General features: G+C 37.8%; 1 long non-coding RNA gene across 1 annotated transcript in view; it reads left to right on the top strand.

Annotated features, from left to right (window-relative positions):
- LOC128787189 (uncharacterized) overlaps positions 1 to 20,578 on the top strand; it is a 47,792-nt gene that overhangs the window by 8,220 nt on the left and 18,994 nt on the right. The gene's annotated exons all lie outside the window — the stretch shown is intronic.

Raw genomic sequence — 20,578 nt, 5'->3', positions numbered from 1 at the left:
TAGGAAAATAATAAAGCAGCCTCAGTTTTCCCTATGAAGACAGAATGATGTCAGAAGAGAGGAGCTAGCAGAACTCAAAAGCCAGGGTAGGGAGATTGATAGGATGAGGGAAACCATAAAGAGGGGAGCATGAGGACAAGTGTGGAGAAGATAAGGTCAGTCCAAAGGGCCAGCGTCCTCTCATTTATGGTGACTTAAAGCAGATCCCTGGAAAAAAAGTAACAAAAGTGACACTTCCCATGGTAGATGGTGCTGCTGATTTGGAAGCAGCAGTTTTCTCACATCCTGCCATTACTGTTCTAAACTGGAGCTCTCAGCCCAACCATGTGAGTCAGAATAGCTTTGAGTGAAAAGGCTGATTGCAGAGGTGGTTGTTACACCTTCTCACCCAAGCTATGGGCATTTTTATTAGCTCAGCCCTGTGAAATAATTGGCCAGAGCAAGTTAAGAAGATAGGTGTTACTGTTGGTCCAAGCTGTTTGCCACAGGGCTGCATTTGCTTACCCTGGCACGTTTCGTGTGATGTCAGCACACAAAGAATGTTTCTGCAGATAAAGCAAACAGCAAATGATTTCATGAGCCTGTTTGTGACAGATGTGTGCAGTGTGAAGAAACATTGTAGCACTAACTATAGTACTCTTCAAGATCATGTTATTCCAGCTCATTAATCACTTCTCTCTGGTCTGTCTCCATGGATAACTATCTGTGAAAACTCACCAGTGCTCACACGGCTTTCTGCTTGCCACCCCCTCCACATAGAGGCCTGTTGAAATTCTGTGTATCCTTATCAAAGCCCCACTGAAAGACAGATGGGAGCTCTACCTCTTTCACGTCTGCTTCACACTCCTCTTCCATTTGGGGCCAATAGCTGCCTTGTACAGGAAATCTCACGCAATGTTTCATGCTGAAAAAAATAATGGGTTTAATCAGTATTCTCACAAATTCTTTTATCAGTTTGCTTTATCCCAATAAGTTAAAACTATCATGGCTTTTTTTGGTGTTGACTGGGTAAAAGAAGAATTAATAATTGGCACTCTAAATGAGAGGAATTTGCATAATGAAATTACTGAATCATATTGCTACAGTGAAATTGGAGCATAAAATATGTTTGGAAACATGCATGTTTTAAGGGTATTTTTTTTATATGAGGGAGGAAAAAGAGGAGATGCTTGTCTTCTCTCCTCCCCAAAGAACCCAAGGGAATGTATAATTACTGCTATCCCCAGGACTTCTGTGTGCTCCTGGCCCAGTTTTTGGAAAATTTTACTAGTCAAGAAGTCATGCATGCCTGTTTCCTCATCCTTTACTTGTCATGGAGCAGCTGCATTTCAGAGTTGTTAGGAAAGAGCAGTGACTACATATGGAAGAGAATAAAATTAATATATCAGTATTTTAAGTTGAGATTAAATCTGAAAATAAACAAGTAATGTGATGTTCGTTGTTGCAAGGAAGAACAGGGATTAAAAAATTCCTTCTCTATTGGTGCACAGACTCATAAAGCTTTTCTACAGACAAATCTTTTAACATTGGACATTTTTGGCAGGTTGAGTTGCAAGGACAGTTCTTTTATGCCAGTTTCTTGGTGTTCAGGAACAGCAGCAAAGAACCAGTCAGGTCCCAAATGGAATGCACTTTTCTCCACTGAAGTGCCATTCAGTCAGGTCAGAGAGCCTCAAAGTTCCAATCCCACTCTCCCCACCCTTCCTGCTATCCTTAGGGAAGGAAGAAGGCACTGCATCCTTAGTAGGATTATGATGAACTTTAGTTTTCCAAGGCAGTAGATGAGGTGTTTGGTGTTACACAGTGCTACAAAGACATGAGCAACTGAGAGGGGATGGAATTCCTCACAACCAGGTGGCTGGAAATCCCCAAAACAGGCCAAGTGTGACATTGCCAGGTGGGAGTCACTGCAGTGAAACAAACCCAGGACTGAAATAGCTTCTGCACTGAGGTGTCTGGGTATAATCCCTGACTGTACTTTGGCCTAAATCTTCTCTTCAGAAGACCTGAAGGAGATGAAGATTTAGTTATATTTTATATAGCGGTATAAGGATTGGAGAACTCATCGTGAAAGCAAGGAAAAGAACTGTGTGCCATTCTCACACAGAGGGTGAGAGGAGCTCCTCCTGGCTCTCCATCTAACCTGTCACTAGCAACTTCCCCAAGTTCTTAAGAGGTTGTCTCATCAGAATTACTTTGTTTAATGTTACCTTTGTCTCTCATCTGGCTTCTTGAAGAATCTCTCTCCTTGTTTCTTCCATTCATCCCCTGCCTCATTCACCTCCCACATTTAAAGAGGTTACTCTTCCACCAGATGTCTGATTTGGATGTGATGAACTTCACTGACATGAATGATATAATTTATCAAGTTATAGAGGTCCCTTTTCATCCACCAACACCCCCACATCTTTTCCCCCAGAGCTGCTCTCAATCCATTCTCCTTCCAGCCTGTATTTGGATTGGGAATGCAGTCAAGTCTGTCTGTTGTATCCACAGGGTATAACTAAGCCAGTGAACTGTAATGATAGTTGTCCCTACATATTGTGCTCAACATTTTGCTTGTTCTTATATAAACCAACCTGCTCTTCCTATTGTTCTTCTTCTGTTAAGTGTTCCTCATCTTATAATATGTTTCAAAAAAAACCCTTTAGATGAAAGCATTTATCATGTTGAAATGTTTTTATCAACAAATGGGAAATCATCTGGTATCAATATTTAGTAAATAAGTATGATTTAGCAACACCAAAATGTTTTTTCCCTGTTTTTGTAACTCTCTTTTCTTGACATGCACAAAGTGCCAACAATCTGGTTTTCTATTGTAGTTAATGTTTTCTTATGCATGCTTTTTGATGGCTGTGGTCTAAAAACATCTGTTCATGGACAGGATCACTTGGGATTTTGGTTGCTTCTTGATTTCCACGTCACTCTTTGGAGTTCAAATAACGCCCACTCACCTGACAACATCAAAACTAAATCAGAACAAAAGCCCATCTGCAGTGGGTGAATTTCCCAATGCACAGCTGACAGCAGATCTAGAAGGGAGCTGAACTTGGGGCCAAGTCCAATGCAGCTTTTGGTTTGTAGAGCTCATTTGAATCCAGAGCACACCAGGAGAAATCTTGGCACCTAACACTGAGTGCAGAATGCAAAACTAGACCCACAGTGTTCTGGACTTGGTTTTAATAGTGTTATATAACCTGTCCAGGACACTGAGGTCAGTGTTTTTTCCCTTGTGAAATGTTCAATAAGATCTTTGATTGACCACAGGCCACCAAGGGTCAGGTTTATCTTTCTCAGCAGTACAGGGTCTCTTTGAAGCACATTGGGCACTTGGAGGGAAGACTGCTATCTGCTGAATCACTACCACCTTTTCACTGCAGCATCCAGCAGTCCTTTGAGATCACAGCTGCCATCCAGATTTTAGCCACTCTGAGCCTGCATTGCTCTACAAAATCTGGAGAGATGATAACCTAAGCTTGTGTAGTGTCTGAGTTAAAGCGTCTCACAATTTCAGAAACCTTTAAATCAATGGCTGATAAGTATTTACTTTGCAGGCAGGCTAAAATTTCCACAATACACACAACTTCCAGAATACAAATACAGCTTTCAAGACACAACTAGAGAGATCAAACTGAGTTAGCTAGTGAAAAGGTAAAAATGTATAGGGAACTTAGATGTCATATTAGAAAATCTATCTCTTCACTCTGAAAGCTTCCTCTTAGATACCTAAGTCTATGGTTACAATGAAACAGTTTTACAAAATTTGCAGGAGATATAGAAAATTACATGATCTGGAGAGCCATTACAGTTCTTTGAGGAGAAAAAGTCCTTATGGATCAACCTGGAGGCGCTGGCAGAAAAATGAAAACTTCAACTCAGTGTTGGTTATCAAACACAAGAGAGAGGCTCTCTAACTTTTTATTGTTATGGACTTTGAGTTATAGAATGTTTAGTTCAAGATCAGCAGAACATTTAGTTCATTTCATGAATATCCATTGAATTCAAGGTACAATTAATTTCATCAAATGTGGGTCTCTACTTTCAGATTAGAGAAATAATTCCATGTATTTTACTGATATATTAACTCCATTCATATTAAGATTATGTAAGAGTTGTAGACATGTCGTTTGCAACTACTTATGGTTCGGTCCAGTTGCACACATATGGATCTATTGCCATCTGAGCTGCATTCTGTCTGGCCTGCAAAAGGGCACTGGCGCTGCAGAAGAGCACAGCTCTCTTATATGTCCCATTTTTCCTGGCAGCCTTGCAAATGTCTTGAATATATTAAAGTGCTAAAAATCACAATCTGTACTGATACTTAGACAGCTGAATTCACACCTTGAAGTTAGGGGAGAGGAATCACATGCATTGTGTCTTGTTTCATTTGAGAGCTTGAACAGACTTCAGTTCATCTTTCACAGAGGACACTCAATCTTTCCCTTGGTTTAGATGGGAATCAGGTAAGCTATATAAAGTAAAAGTAACAGTTTGGGAGACTGAATAGCCCTTCAAACCGACACTATCCAATATCCAATGTCACAATAATGACTGCATTATTTCATTTCAAATGAAAGTAAAGCTGGTCAGAATCAAAACTTATGCTTATCTAATGGCTGTTTTTTTAATCTCAGTCCTGTAGATTGGTATCTGCATCCCTGATAAAACTGGTGTAGATTTTATAATACTGCCAATGAAGTTTGATCCAATTAGCAAGCTCCAGAGCTCTGTAGTGGGAAGTTACTTTGTAGTCTCAGTAGTCCCAGTAAAGGCAAAGCAGGTCTGGCCATTGCCCAACAGCTGAGGGTTGGGACAGGGCAGTCACCACAGCAGTTACAGTGGAGAAATGTTGTACAGTGCAAAGATGTTGCTGTGATGGGTTCTGATTTACATTTTCAGGAATTTCTATCAGGTGCTGAGTATCCACACTGTTTATCAGATTCAAAGAAATTGGAGAGGGTCTAGAGCATTCCTAAAACATGCTGGACAATCCAGCACATCCACTCATAGCTGTGGAGGCGTTCCTGCTGACTCTGGCATCAAAGGGGAGGGACTCAAAGCCCACTTCTGCTGCCAGAACTCTCAGAGCAGAAGCTCTTTACAACAAAAAACTGTGCATTTATGAGTTGAAATGCAATACATGTCATTTTCCTGTTAAAACTTCCTTACACAAATAAAGCTTTGCTTCTTGGCTTGCATACAGTTGTCCCGTCCTGACCAAGCTGGATATCGAGCTGTCTGTTCTCTAATAAAGCCCGTAACCATCCACACTCTTGGTATCTTTATGCCAAATTCTTTTGATGAGTTTGTTTCACTAGGCATTTCATGTACACACAGAGAACAGTGACCAGCAGGCATCTTACATTAATTCATTTATTCTAAATTAATGCAAAGACTTGAAGAATATGCTTTTAGAAGGAGACCAATATCTCTTTTTCGTGTTGTAACTGTTTTTCAAATTTGGCTTCCCTTAGACAGTAGAGAGAGCAGAAGAACGTGTGGGGTTTATGAATTGTCGCTAGCAAACTTGTGTTTCATCTTTTTAGCTAATTTTCACATTTGAAAATAACATCTGCTCCTTCCTTCTTTCTCAGTAAGACTTTTTAGGAAGAGATTAGATGCAACCATTTTCTAAAATCCCAATATAATGAAACAGCTGAAAGAGAAGCTTAAAAGAAGGCAACTGAAAAAGAAATATATTCCCCACCATGATCATAACTTATAGCTATGTGTTGTGAGAACTCTAACAAGCTAATCCGTCTGGTTTTGGTTTTCAGTCACAGATGAACTAACAGCCTCTCATTTAAGTTATTACATGGAACCACTGTGAGCTTAAGAAGCATTAGTCATTTTATTTGCATTCAAAGGGTTGTGTTTTTTAGAATGCAAGGAATATCCCTTCCCTTAAGAAAGGAATATATCCTGCATAGCAAGGATTAGCAGAGAGATTGAAAAATATGTGTTAGCTAAAAATTGATTACATAGACTCATTCGGGTTGGGCAAGGATCCTTCTGTGTCATCAATTCCATTCCACTGCACCAGCATCAAACTGATGATACGAGTTGGATTGTGGGATGGAAGAAAGTATAATTTCAGAAAGGAAGAACCTAAAATTATTTCAGTCTATGTGTATGAAATTAAGGACTTTGAACTGTTCTGATCTCTCTCCTGTAGAAAGCACAAACAAGATTTGCATTATTTTTGCCAGCTTTCTTTTTAATACCCTCAGTGTGATATTCATTGATACACATTTTAATTCTAAATATTTGCTGTTTCTTTTCTCACTGTTTCTTTCAAGAATGTTACTAAAAGTCCTTCAGGAAGTAGTTATCAGCAGATTACATGAGATTTAGCGTCCATGCTTTTGCCATATAGCAAAGAAGCTAATAAATGGCCTTCAACTTGTCTGCTACATTAAGGCCTGTAGCAGTTAATGAAAACTTCTAATTGTGGAAATATGCTTCTATTCAAGGGAAGCCATACCATAAGGAAGCAACTTTGTTCACAACAGGCTTTCTTTTTCACGAATTCAACTCAAGTTTGTTGTAGTTTTTACTCTGCTTCCATTTGGCATTGGGTCAGGCCCCTTCAATGATGAGTTTGAAGCCCTCATAGAGAGGAGAATATTCTATGCAATAATAATTCAAAGTAATTACCATGCTACAGTGGAGCATAGCAGAAAATTTTGCTGTCATAGGAATTCTAGTCTTTCATTTTGGTTTTGACCTAGAAATTATCTGACATGCTATAGACAGATTAATTGTTACCATTTTTTTTGATTGTATATGTTGTTTGAAATAAGCTCAAGCAGTTGGTTTTCAGTATGTTTTCTATTTTTTTTTAATATTAGTCTCATTATCCCTTACTCCAATGCTATCACTATAGATTTCATAGAAAGGCAGAGATTGTCTTAAAAAAAAATTGAACTAGATTATCCCTAACTCACTGGCAGTGTGTCCTTCATTTCTCAGAGACTGGTAAAGCAGGGCTCAGCTGGGCTTGGGAGGGTGTTAACTTTAATTCAACACATATCTAAGTCAATATATATCTGTTTTCCTGCAGATAGAAAACCAATCAGACACAGTTGCATGGCAATATATTCCAGACTCTTACAATGCAGGATAGCTAATTTCCCAAAGAACCATAGGGTAACAGCTTTGTTCACAGGAAGCATTTTTAGGACATCACTGTGTAAGGTCACAGGAAAAGAGACTTTGGATTCCTTCCCAAAGAGCTCCTGAAAAAAATACTTGTGTATAACTTGGATCAAAGATGTCCAGACTGTTGAATGGAAAGACAGAACAAAACCCTGAATTTCTGTGACCAGAAAATTTCTGTTAAATAGTGCAATGTTCCATGCTATGGTACATTTTATGGGGTTTTATTTTGGTTTATTTTGTTTGGCTGTCTTTTTTTTTTAATTATGTGTTTTTTACTTTTTTAGAAGCTTCAGTGTGGTGTGATTTTTTCTGTGGCCTACATCTATCATTAGCTATTGTTTCTAATTCTTAGTAGTTCTGTCACCTTTTCTATTAGACTATAACATTTTAGGGAAGAGAATTATGGTCTTCATTCTACAGAGATAATGTTGTCGAAACATATGAGAGTATATAGACATATGTGTGAAGGAATTTCTTTTCAGGCCTCCTGGAGGCAATTTTTGTTTCTCTTTACAGGCTTTGAGGATATGTCCTCTGTGGTGTCTGCTCTGTTACACTTTGGGTAATACTAGCAGAGATCCCAGAAGCTGTTTATATGAGAGGTTGGAAAATCATTTAACAAGCTGTTATTCTCCCAACCAGCTTCATAATTCTCTCCTACAGAAAAATGGGATTTGATTTGCTTTCCTTTAGGCCTCATGACATAGGTCAAGATTTTCCATGGACAAATACAATCAGCACTGGTATCATTTCATAACTCAAAATGGCTCATGAATCCACAGAAATTTTCCATTAGTGAGAGTTACATTTACCTCAGAAATTCATTTTTATAAAAACGACAGCCAAAATATTCTTGAAGTCATCTCCTTTTATATCCATGGTAATAGCCATTTTGACATAAGGTGCATTTGGAAATTATGGAATTTTCAGTTTAAAATTTAATAAAAACATAACTTATTGATCTCACTTTACTTTCCTCACTAAGTCACTGGTCCTATAAAAGAAGAACAATTCTGCACATTTCTAAAATTAAAAATTATACTAAATATTTTATTTTCCTGGTATTTTACTTTACTTTTTCATCAAAAGAAAAGTAATTTTTAATTAAAAAATATTTAAGAATCATTTCCAATCCATACTGTTTATACTAATGGCCTGTTTATTCTTAATAACAGAACCAGGACCACATTCTGCCTTATGGCACATAAGGGCAAACATGAGGGTTGGAAACCACAGCCTTAGTGTTGCCTTTTCAGTCCACTAGTCTCAAGCAAAAATATGGCTGTCCATTGAAATTCAGCAAGAGTAAGCAGAAGATATTATTTAGGATCAAGGTCTTGTGAAAGGCATATTCTATAAATAACAGCAAACAGAAATAAAAAATGTATGCCGTCATTAAAAAAAATTCTATTGCTAAATTATGCCTAGCACCTGTGGAAGACAGCAATCAGCACCCAGCCTATAAATTTAACATTTTTTGTTCACATAAGCAAGTCTCAGTTCTTGCAGACTTGGTTCTGAGCTTTGCCATTACCTCACTCGGGATTTGTGCTCACTGGTGTGTTTGTGTTTGTGTAGCAGTGGAAATTTTTTTTCAGCAAGTATGAGAAGAAAGCCTGCATGTTTTTCAATTTTGAAAATATTATCTTTGGCAATGAAAGTGATAAACTGAGTGGCTAAAAGTGGTGTACTTTCTAGGGTATATTTCTTGGTTTATACCTGAAATAGGGCACCAAACTCAATTACAACAAATCTCTCAGGTGGCAAAATTAGCACAGTAGCATGAACTCTGCCAATTAACCCTGAGAAGGCTGTCATTAATCTTGATTTTTGGAGTTACGTAGTGATACAAATAATTTATTGCACATATTACTTATTTGGTACCATAGAATGGTTGTGTGCACCTTTATAACTTTTGCAGTGTTACTGGAGAAATACTGTAGTCACTGGAAAAGCAGTTGTGTTTTTGTCTTCAGGGTGCTAGCCTGAGTTTTCATCAACTTCAAACCACAGTGCCCAAAGCGGAAATGCCAATATAGGACAATCAACAAAGTCAATTGGATGTGTAATGGAAGTTTCCAACACTGGGATCATTGTGCTTCACACCCAGCTGACACCCAGCAAAAGTAGGTAGATGGAAATTGCCCCACTGTTTTACAGGTGGGACTTCCTCTTCTAAAAGAAAACTTTTATTCTGATAAGGACCTGCTTTTGGAACTGCAAAGCCCACATATGATTATCTGGGACCTTTGGATAAATACTAAGATATTCAGTAATGGTATCCATCAGTTTGTGGGAAACCACAAAGCCAGAGAGGCCCTCTGTGATTTCACAGTATTATTGATCTGTTTAGAACATTCTGTTACAACTTCCTCCATTTTCTATTACCTCTTCCCCAAAATTAACAGTGCCTGATGATTAGAGAGGGCAACCTGTTGCTGTTACTCTTTTTAAAAGACTGATTTATTAAGGAAGTTTGAAACCGTTTTCCAGATTGAGCTGTCAATCCAAATAAGCAAAGGAATATCTTGTTAGCAGATTCTGATGGGACTTAGATTTGAGGTTTGAGCTATTAGTCATATAGAAACTAAGGTTGTACCACAGGAAGATCATCAGTCAAGAGAATGCACTGGCCAAAATTTTAAGTGTCTATGGGTTTCAGATTGATTTAAGCAGCTGATAAGCATGAGTTTGAGTTCTGGAGCTTTGGTTTCAGGTGCTGAATATCTGACCATTCATCTGTGTAGCTCACACAGTAGTACTTCAAAGTATTTTCATTGAGGGCAGTGGATAGAAAAGCGATGTAAGCCAGAAGAAACAAATAACAAGAATTACTGGAAAACATTGTGTCATGCTTCAGCTAGTATTACATCTGATTCTTCCTGATAAATATTGTAAAATTTTGCAAGTAGCTTCATTTTTCAGTTACCATTAGGGAGTCTTACATTCAGCTGAAATAAAAATCTGCATATGAAACAATTCTGCCTATAAAAATGTTTTACTAGTGGAAATGAATTTCTGAGCAGACCAGTAACATGTGATTGATGTAACATTTCTGTTCTAAATTATGGCTTTATAGTCCAAAATGTTAGTGACAGCTGTTCATTAGCCTACACTCCTCTGTCAATCTCATTTCCTGGTGGACAGGCACCCATAGCAGAATCATCAGTCTTGGTAAGTAATTGTTTCTGCATCAGCCTGGAGACTAAACTATCCTCCCATAAACTGAGAAAGCCTTTTAGCGTCATGTATTTCATGCTGTGCCTGTACAGATAAAGAAATCATGTCTGTCTCTTTTGCTGTCATATCTACTTTCATTCACAAGCACTAAGCTTGTCTGAGCACAAGAATAATACAATGGAAAAGTTAAATCTTCCAAAAAGATTTTTTATTGTTTAGCTTGGGTTTACCAAAGCCCATGCAGTCACTGTAGGATACGTCATTCCTTACTAAGCATCTATCCAGTGTTTTGGTATAACCACCATTCAAAATCTCTCATGAGCTCTTCAATCTGATTAAATCCCATGACACTTACAGTTTTGTCGCTGGTCACAAGCACATTAGCACTGACAGTGCCAAAGATATGGCTATAGCCTAAATAAAATCTGAAAGAAAACAGGTTTCCCCTATCTCTTGCTCTAGTGATGTAAGCATGGTTTATTCCTACAGAGCACAACCAAGTGAAATAATGCCTTTTTAGTTAGTGGTTGGACAGCTAGACATGAAAGAGTCTGAATCATCATCTCCTTTGGCTTCTATCCACTATAGTCTGGGACATTTACAGATGGAAGGCTTTTAATCCCTCCAGCTAAATCTGGTCTATTTTGTCAAATTAAATCCTGAAAACATGCAAATGCAAAGGATCAAATGGATCCCTAGGGATCTAGTGCAACCCTGGTGCCCTGAGGCAGAAATACCTACAGCCAGGACACCAAATATTGAAAAAAAAAATTTATCTAATTTGTTTTTTAAAAGTGCAATGAGTGTGACTCTCCATATGTGGTAGATCTTGGTATTTCAATCAAGTACTCCTTCTATTATGAAAATATACAGTATAAATTGTTTTCCTTTCCCCCGCAGATGAGAGGAGCTATCCTCTTTGTAAAAGGCTTTTACATTGTCAAGCCTGTTATATCTGCCCTCGGTCTATTCTAGACTAAACAAACATTGCTCCTTCCACAAAGTTCATATTTTCTAAATTTATTATCGGTTTTATTGTTCCTCTTTGTGCTCTAATTTGTCAAAATGTTTCTTCTGTTGAGTTGTGCCTAAACTGGATACAGTCCCAAGATCTCGCTGGACAGAGAATAAATTTTTCTCTGTTGTCCATGACATTTCTACTGATTTGAAGCTTGTCATTCTTGTACTACAGCCAAAATGTTTATTAATGTCTGACTTGCCACCCATTACAATTCCCCATCAGCCTGTTACCCAGTCAGTTATTCCCCTTCCACATCTATTTTCCGTAACACAGACCTTCAACACAAGTTTCCTTTCTCAAAGAGATTTGAATTCTGATCCTGCCCTCAGTAGTGCATTTAGCCCCTTCCAATTTGCCATTAAAGACAAATTATATACATCCAGATTTCTTCAAAAGAAGGCTGATGTTTGAAATCCTTTCTGTTTTGATAGTGTGAAGTCCCAGTTGCTTGTTTTCAAATTCTTTATAAATCACATATTTAGATCATGCATTCCTGTAAAAGAGGATGTATGAAGTGACACTGTTTTACAAAATTTGTCATTTATGACTTCACCTTCATCTACTGTCCCATTAAAGTACTTACCCTGCAAAACTCTGATGTGTGAGCTCAAAGACACTTTACCATCATCTTGGTACTTCCTACTGCCAATTTTAAGCCAGTGGCACATATTATGCTTTCGTTTTATTAAATCTCACTTCTGAGATCCTTGGCTTCTACAGGTTTCTCAAAGTATAAGGACAATGGCAACCAAGGAATTGCAAAAATTGTTGTCAAATATAAACAGCAGAGACTTTGTGTTTTTCTGCTGGACTCTCTATAGTAATAAAGAATTCCATCCAAGAGTAGGCTCTTGGGACTGAACCAAATTTACATGTTCTTTGGAAAAGGATGTGTGAAATAAATTTGTTACAAGTTCTTTTCCTTTAATAAGTTCAATTATAAATATATAAACATATTTCTATGATTTAAGCCTCAACAATAATGAAAATTTATTTGCATGGTGCTTTGTTCCACGTATTTTATTAGTTTGTTTTCATTCATGAAAGATGAATCTAAAGAATGAACATGATTTTAATCTGCAGAAGAGCATAGACCAAATGAAAAATTATACTTTATTCCACCCAGCAAAGAGCTACACCTCCCCTTAGATTGAGAATTTGAAAGGAAGAAAATAGCTTCAGGTTGCTTTCCAATGTTCTTTAAAGTTGGATGAATTTAACTCATTTTGTTTTCCACCATTTACTCAGAAGTATTGCATCAAGATATGGGTTATTTCAAACATTGATATTCCACCATACCCTATAATACAGGATACAGAAACTAAACATGATAGTAAAAATCAACAAATTCTTCTTTCCTATGCCTGAATTCAGACATTTGCCAAGATTGTGAACCTAATCAAAACCTTTATATTAAGGTGTTTCACCTTTAAGTTAAAATTTCTGAAATTACAAAAGAATGAGGGAAAATATGGCTTGATGCAACTTTTTAGTGATAAAAATTATTCAATTATTCACAGTTTCCGTTATATTTTCCTGTATTTCAGAAAAACTGAAGGCTTAGTTTTAAAATTTCCTGACTCCCCAGTACTGAGAATTAAATGAAGAATAAAATTATCCTGTCATTGATAATCTCTCATGCAGTATAACTGATAAACTAAGTGTGGAAGGTGTCTGCACAAGATGACAAATTGAGGAAGAATCCAAGCAGAAATTGTCAAACTCTTATTCCAGTGAAATCATCCAAATGTTAGCTTCATGGAAGCGTAAACAAAGCAGTCAGTAAATTGGCTAAGGAATTGTGGAATGGGAGAAGACTCTAATTATAGACATACAAATCAGCCAATAAAGGATAATGGATTTTTTCAAAAGAGAAAAAAATCCTGTAAGGTCTTGAACTATAGGGAAAGTGAGAGGCTGGTTTTAAAGCATGCACTTGTGATCTTCTTCCAAAATCAGACCTTTCTAATGGGTCTTATAAACCAAATCCTGTAAAATGTGTCCCACTCTGCAGCCCACTTTCCAGTAGAACCTTTAATATTTTGTAGAGCAGTAAAAGAGAGGGGAAGGTCACTGAAAGGACAAGCAAGAAGGATGTGTAGGAATATACCAAAACTTTTACATCCTGTGGAGAAGTGCTCCTCATGGTTTAGTGCAAACACAATGATGAGGAAATCTCTCTCATTCATCCCTGCCCACATAACCCACTTCTCCAGACTCTCACGTGGGAAAACACACACCAGAGCTGCTCCCAGATGGGAGGAAGATTCAGTCTCTCAGCCCACATTCACTGTTTCCATTTTTTCATTCAACTTGAGCCCTTTTGCAGGACCTCAGCATTCAGCTTTTATCTCCCATGGCAAGGGAATGTTGTGCTAGATATAGACCTTGAGCCAATCTCAAATTCTTAATTTGACCCAGATCTACAGCTTTATTTTAATGGAGCTTGGCTGATTTATGTGAACTGAGAATGTGGCTTATTGTCTAAATCAGAATTCCATGTCTCAGCAGCTGAGTAAAATAAAACCTTAACTTGTGAACACAGAGGTCCAAAGGCAGCAATATAAATATTTTTAAATGCTCAAAGTTTATATTAGATTTAACTTGCTATAAACCATATCCAGCATATTTAATCCAGGATTCGTTTATAAAAAATAATTTTAAAATAGAACACAGTTCAGAAAAGATCAACAAATACATTTGGGTAATCATGGTATAGATTTTAAAGTAAAGTTGATGAGCACTAAAAAAGCAGCTTGCAAAACTGCAGATATTTGAAAATTAAGAAGGAATAAAACCATAGTGAAATGTGCTCAGTGCACTGCTTTTAAATTTTATCCCTTGCCAATTAGAAAGGATGTGTATAACAAAAAGCAGCAAAGAATTCTGAATCCATATAATTGCTGTGACAATGGGAGATTGGACATTATGTAGCACTATCTTCAAAAGTAGTTCCCATGGCATTTTTCCTCATTTTGAGCAGAGGATAAGCCTTGTTCATACTTATGACAGCTTTTCTCCTATTTCCTCTTGGAAGTCTTGTAGGTTTCCCTTTTCAAGGCACAGAGTATGCATATGGCAGAGCCTGCTCACCCCCACAAGATTCAAGTAGATGGAGCTTGCTCAGCAGGCACAGAATTTTGGTAGCGTGCTTCAAAACATCTTTCCTACACAAGTTAAAAATTTTTAAAAGCTTATGACAGTAATAATTTTCAAAAGGAGAAAGCACACTGGTAAAAAAAACCTTCCCCTTTCCTGGCAAATCAGTGTTCCTGGTCACTAATGCTTAATAGTGAACAGGTAACAAAACTTTGCTCAGTCTAAAATAAACATTGACCAATTAGTACACTTTTCTCTAGACTCATTCTTAGAAATAGGATTGATTTTTTTCCAAGATTAACTGGTATGTGGCAGACACCCAGGAACCAGCAAGAGCATTGAAAAGCCTGGCAGGCATAAAAGTAAAAATGATGTCTAAAAAAGGAAAGCAATAGAGCAAACATAATTGGCAAAAGATGCAATAAGGACAACTTTTCTCTGATTTAGTGAGAAAGTGTATCATCTTTTTTATTATCCAGAAAGTCACGGATGCAACTTTATACACATGATCAGTTGGAAGGCAGAAAAAGGAAATATGTAACACAAAAGTGATTCAACACAAAAATTCCACTGTGAAAGAAGAAAAAATATGTTGGAAACAAAGACATCAACTGAAATTCATTAGTAAAGGACAGATTTTTAGGCTAAGATACTTTTTGACATATACCTCAATTTTCTTGAAATTTCCTGTAGTTGCAAATATTTCAAGCTTATAAGAAACCTGTAGTTATCAGTAAGTTTAAAGAAATGGGATATCTTGGATATTAAAGAAAGAGTAATAATAATCTAATTATCATTATTTTATGCTGAACAACTTATTTACTCAGCTGTATGTTTTCATGTAAGACTGCTGCTATCTCTGGTATGCAGGAAGAACAGAAAAAAGAACTTTTATACAGTGTATAATTGACAGACCTACAGCAGAGCATAAAAGAAAAACAGTTTTCAGATTACTTAGTAAGCAATTTACAAGTGTTTTCTCTTGAGTTCAATTCATCAGTACAGAATGCATGATTTTAACCATGTCTTTATACAACATAAGTCTTGACCAATATGAGACAAAGATTCAAGATTTAAAGGAATTTGCAGTGCATATCACTTTAATCTTCCAAGGAAATAGCTACAGGTTTATGCCAAGAATTAAAAAGTCAAGAAGAAATAATTTCTAGGGAATAGCTGCATGGATAGGGTGGATGCATTAATTTCACTATCCTGTGTCTGTACAAGTCAGGTGTTTCTGTGTGGTTAATACAAATTTTACAGGAAGTTCCACTTAATATGAGGAAAAACTCCTTTACTGTGCAGGTGACAGAGCACTGGAATAGGTTGCTCAGGGAGGATATGGAGTCTCCCTCACTGGAGATATTCAAGAACTGTCTGGACACAATCCTGTGCAAAGTGCCCTCAGCTGACTCTGCTTGTGCAGGGAGATTGAGCCAGATGCCCATGTCCAACGTCACCCATTCTGTGATTATGTGAATATCAACTCTGAAAACAGAAGACAAATCCTACCACATACATTTTACATTTATGCTTAGAAATTCAAGTCTAAATTAAGAAGGGAAGACTGAAAAGGGATCTGATCAATGCACACAAATATCTCAAAGGCAGGTGCCAAGAGGATGGTGCCAGACTCTTTTCAGTAGTGCCCAGTGACAGGACGAGGAACAATGGACATGAAATACAGCACAAGAAGTTCCTCCTCAACATGAGGAAGAACTTCTTTACACTGAGGATGGAAGAGCACTGGAACAGCTGCCCAGGGAGGTAATAGAGTCTCCCATTCCAGAGACATTCCAAACCTAGACATGTTCCTGTGTACCCTGCTCCAGGTGACCCTGTCTTGGCAGGGAGTTGGACTGGATGATCTCCAGTCCAGCTCCAGGGAGCTCCCTTCCAATCCTACCAATTCTGTGATTCTGTGAATTGGGAGTGAAATTGCCTCAGTAAACAACATGTTGTTCAAGGCTGAAGATATTTTTTTAAAGGAATGTAGACGAAAAATGATTCATTTACACTTGAATTTCAAGGAAATACAGATGCATTGCTGCATTGCCACTGAAGAGTGTAACTGGATTTGGAAGGTTTTGTATATTATATGGATAAGAATTGCTAAAGAGAAATTATAGAAAAATATAGAAAATAACTTAGGAGGTTGCTGTATCACTAGACCTAAATCCCCAATTCTTCTAAAAACACCCACCCTCATCCATTCATGACCAAAGGTCAAAGTGTACAAGAACTCCAGAAAAGGAGCCAACGTTAGGGTTCACATTCAGTTTCAGTCATTTCTTAGGTGTTCACTTGCAGCTCCTAATACCCATCTGCTCTTGCTGTCTTGCTTTTTGATATTACAAAAACCACACTGTTATACTGGCAGTGGGTTAAATCTTCTTCTTGAGGGAGAAAAAGAAACAGCTGTGTTGAACCTCAAACATGCACCCATGGCATATATTAGCAAAGGCGGGCACACAAAAATATGTCTTCATCTTAAGCAAAATGCAAATAGGAGGGTTTGATTCTTTGTAAAGTCTTCTCCCAGCTTGGGAATGGATTGGATCCTGAGAAGTTTCTCTCTCCTTCAGTGTATAACCTGACTGATAGAACACAAGTATCTAATACCAGCCCACAGTGTTAAATATACTTCAGGAAAGATTCAGAAAGAACCAGTGTTATTTTTAGAAAAGCAAAAATGCTCCATATATTATGCTCATTTCAACTTCCAAAAAATTAGATATTTTCCATGCAGTGGTGGAATTCCCTTCTGTTGACTTGGCAAAGAAAGGCTACTTTGAACAGATTTTGTACATCTGCTACATCAGGAAAAACACCTGCTGACAATTTTTGAGAGTTTCCCAGCACATAACTCTCTAGAGTAATTCAGCATCTAAATGGCATACAAGTTTCAAAGTATTGTAAGTCAGAGTAATTGTGTTTAATTTGCCTCTTCATGGAAATATACAGTCCATTTAGTATGTCAGTGCACAGGCAACTTAACCTGCCACCTAATGCCAGAGAGAGACAGATATTTATGAAATTAAATGTTTTTCTTACCTTCATTATCTGAAATGGCCAAATGAAGGCAGCAAAGCATTAGGAGCAAAATATTTAGAGGAATATTTCCTGAGCATTCAGCAGAGAATAACACCAGGCAGGCAATTTGTATTAACTGGGAAAACAGCTACTTATACCAATAACAATAAAAATATGTACCAATATTTTTGGTACAGCTTCAGAAAAAGTTCTTGGTTCCTTAGGTTAGGTATTTTGAATGTCGCTGCCTAGACTGTAGCACCAGGCTCATACAAAGAATTCGTGAAGCATTTCTCTTGGCAAAACAAGCAGATGTCAAAAGTTGACCTTACTTAAAAATAAGACCAGGAGTTTTTAGCATGTACCTGCATCCAACCTCGTGCATCAGGTTTCTTCTCTACCACAGTACCTCTCACTTGCATAGCAGTTTGCCTGTTACAAAATAAATCAGCATAATACCTCAGAGCAACTTTCTCTAGATTGTGGATAAATCAGTTAAAGGCGCTTCAAAGTAGCCTAGAATTATTATCTTCAGTTCTTTTTACACTATGCAAATGCTCTTTTGCTTTCCCAGAGTGTATTTCCCTTGGAATAGATACTGACTGGTGAAAGCTCTGTTTTGCTTGCCCTGGTAAAGGGTCTTGAAGAGTTTTAGCTCATCCGTTTCTAGAGGGTTTATTTCAGTGAGTCATGGGGTTGTTAGGGCTGTTTTTTTTTGTTTGTTTTAAGAAATTTTAGCTGGATGGAAAGGGTATTGGAGAAAGCGGGATGCTTTTCCGAGTTGGTGGAGTCCTTTGTTAGCTGGCGGGCGGGAAGGCGCTGATGCGAAGCGAGACATTGCCACCCCGTGGCCAGAGGCGCTCGGCTGGCCCAGGCTGGGGCTCCGCCCGCAAAACACGGAGTGCCCAGACCAAATTAGGGCTTCAGGGTCCTGGAAAAACGTGAAGGGGGCTTCAACTTCTCCAAGCAGGCCAAAGCTGCAAACACAGGGACACGTAGCCCTGACATCTATTACTCCAAAGTGAACTGCTTATCCATGAGAGGGGACAGGACTGCCCTGCCTTGCACAGACACACACGGAACATGCAGAGTTTGGAATGTCTTTTTATTGAACCAGGAGAGAGGGAGAAGACAGGCCCCTCACTGCCTGAGTACAGTACTATGTATTTTCCTCTTTGGAAACATGAGCTTCTACAGGAGGACGTCCTTTCCAGTAATTAAGTATTCCGTACCATGGTACCATCACTACAATTTCCTTCTCTTCAATCCCATTTTAAAAATGAAGGGGTGATACTTGGGAACGTGTCATTTCTGGATGAGAAAGCACCACAGGCATCTGGCTCTATATCTGACAAGGTTCTACACATGGAGCTGCTCACAGGCACCGGTTTGTGCCAGTTCAGGAAGCAGAACATTGTTATTTCAAATCAAGCAGAAATACCTACAGTGTGTCAGTTCCTGCAGAGCTTTTAACAGCTCAGTGGCACTTTTTGGCTCCTTAAGAGTATCAAAATTTGCTGCTGATCATCTACATAACTCATTCTGGGTAGAAGCCCTCTGAATCTTCATACACTTCCTATGTCTTTTTCATTTATCATTCAAACATCCCATTTCTCACTGTCTTTTCTATCAAACAGACTCTGCAGAGACATGATTCTATATCCTCTCTAGGAGGTATCTAGACTCCATGCTGTTCAGCCTTTTTGCTTCATTATGCTGGAAGAATGTTCTACCAGTTATCTGGCCAAAACTGATCATTTACATAACAACTATGGGAAAACAGTTTTACAATAATCAGATTTCCATTCAATAAAGACTTGCAGCAGGAAGCTCATTGGGTAAGATTCATCTCCCACACCTCTGGAATTCCACACTGCAGACCATTCTCTGATGCTAAAGAGACTAGGGCCACCTAACACGTGTCTCCTGCAGGGAAGATGAATCCTACCACTCCCAACTGGATGAACAGGACTTATCAGTGTAATCCTTCTATCCAAATTCAGTTCCTCACAGAACTCTGAAATTCCAGATTTGCTGTTCAAATGCATTAATTGTATTTGTTATCTCAGAATCATAAAATGATATTGCGCTCTCTGGAGGAAAAGATTTATTTAAAGATCAAACAGGTTTTGAAGCAGTTTTTAAAAATTAAACATGCCATTTATATATATAATAGAAATGCAGTTCTTTGAAATCCTCTGCGCCTGTGATGTACTTTAACCACATGCAGTAGCAAAACAGAATTCCCATGTCACCAGAGCAAGGAGAGAATTCAGATCCTGCCTTTCCAAAAACCAGATACATTTTTATATACTGCTCTACTGGCTTCAAGGGAATGGTTAAGAAATTCCATGTACTATACAATCTTAAGCATAATTTAACACTAAAGGGTAAATTAATAATGTAGAACAAGATTGCTATGAAAGTAAAAATTCTGTGGGATCAATGCAACAAGATGAAGTAGCCATGTAAGAAAGAAGATAGGTCTTATCAGCAGAATTGAATTCCAGATAAAGTGCAGCTTCCCTTCCCAGAATACAGAGACAGCCTATGATTGCAGCAATCAGAATCAGCAAGAGGTTATAAATTTAGCTAGTCATTCTATTTTCCATTTCACCAAATGAAATGGAAAATAGAATGTCAAGCACTGAAAAGCAAGCTAATGAGCAAAGAGCAGCATCCACAATTTTTACAGCTCTAAAGAGATCATACAGGACTTCTGTTGAGTTTCCAGGTCAAGAGCATCTGGGATAATTAATTTCCCATGCTTAATGGGACATTATGATATGACAGCATGAATCTGTCATCAAGTCATTCCTAAGACACCATTATATTAAACTTTCAAATTTACAGTGTCAGAAGAGAAAACAAGCAAACAAAATGCTTATTGTGTAAAGAGCCTTCTAGAAATAGCAAATACAAAGTGTTTAATATCAAATGCCACTTTAATTTCTGGACATTGAGTTAAGAGCAGGACCATGAGTTACCTTGACTAGTTAAGTCATTCAACTGCTTCAAGGTGGTTAAAAGGCCACAGTTATCATGATAGTGGCAATTATCTGTTATATAGACCATGTGAAAACA

The sequence above is a fragment of the Vidua chalybeata genome, chromosome 4 (genome assembly GCF_026979565.1).
Source record: "Vidua chalybeata isolate OUT-0048 chromosome 4, bVidCha1 merged haplotype, whole genome shotgun sequence".
Taxonomy (NCBI): Eukaryota; Metazoa; Chordata; class Aves; order Passeriformes; family Viduidae; genus Vidua; species Vidua chalybeata.
Note: the sequence above shows the minus strand (reverse complement) of the source record. Positions and strands in the feature narration are given on the sequence as shown.